Source organism: Dipodomys merriami, unplaced genomic scaffold (assembly GCF_024711535.1).
Source record: "Dipodomys merriami isolate MVZ:Mamm:240054 unplaced genomic scaffold, mDipMer1.0.p SCAF_12, whole genome shotgun sequence".
Classification (NCBI taxonomy): domain Eukaryota; kingdom Metazoa; phylum Chordata; class Mammalia; order Rodentia; family Heteromyidae; genus Dipodomys; species Dipodomys merriami.
The window spans coordinates 23,738,161-23,739,426 of NW_027202493.1; positions in this window are offsets into that span (position 1 = coordinate 23,738,161).

Here is a 1,266-nt window from a genome sequence, read left to right on the forward strand (position 1 = left end):
TTTCTTTTTGGTCGGTTGTGGGCTTGAACTCTGAGCCTGGATGCTGTCTCTCAGCTCTTCAGCTCAAGGCTAGTGCTCTACCCCTTAAGTCACAGCACCACTTCCAGTTTTCTGGTGATTTATTGGAGATAAGTCTCAGGGACTTTCTTGCCTGGGCTGGCTTTGTTCTACAATCCTCAGATTTCAGCTTCCTGAGTAGCCACCAGCGCCCAGCTATCATAGTTTTATCTCCAGTGGCAGGGATGGAAATGTGGACATTTAGCCACAACTTTAATAAACTTCTATTAAGTTGCACATTATTTTTTTTTTACTAACCGAGTTTTGTAAATACTATCCTGATTGATTCTAAATGTTCTCTCCAGGTCAATAATGTTCTGGTTTCATACACAAGACCTGATTTATTTATGGACCAATAGCCATAAACTTTAAATAGTGTAGGCTTCATACAGCTCAGGCAGAAATGTCCAAATGAAATATGTGTAAGTGATTGATTCAGAATGTATCATTTGTATCTTTGTCAAGGCTAAATATTTCAGATATTTTTACATTTAAGAAACTGTCACTGCAAGAATTTAAAATATTTCTAAAATGCCCAACTTGCATAGCAATACTTCTGTGCTGCTTTCTCACTGGGAATATTAAAATGATGGAATGCTTCCTGATAAAATAAATAAAACTTCAGACCCAAAGGAAGATCAGACTTCAAGGAAAAGACTGAAAATTGAAGTTTCACAGTGAAAAGGATATATGACCAGTAGAGAACAGTATCAGTGATAAAAGGGGTTGAAAATAGATTTAAAGGGCTGGTGTATAATTTGGAGAAGTTTTGGCTAAAGGATTTGCCACCAAAAGAATGCATTGAAGCTAGGCGCTGGTGGTGCATGCCTATAATCCTAACTACTCAGGAAGTTGAGATCTGAGGATCACTGTTCAAAGCCAGCCCAGGTAGGAAAGTCTGTGAGACTCTTACCTCCAATAAACCACCAGAAAACTGGAAGTGGTGCTGTGGCTCAAGTAGTAGAGCACTAGCCTTGAACTGAACAGCTGAGGGACAGTGCTTAGGTGCAGAGCTCAAGTCCCATGATCGACAAAAAAAAAAAAATCTCAGGGATAGCTCCCAGGTCCCAAGTTCAAGTCCAGCAGCCACCACCACCAACAAAAGAATGTACTGATTTTAAGCCAATAAAGATTTTCCATAATTATTTTTCTTTCTGTGCTTTACTAATTTTTGAATAACATTTATAAGCACTCTTTTAGTGTATGCCA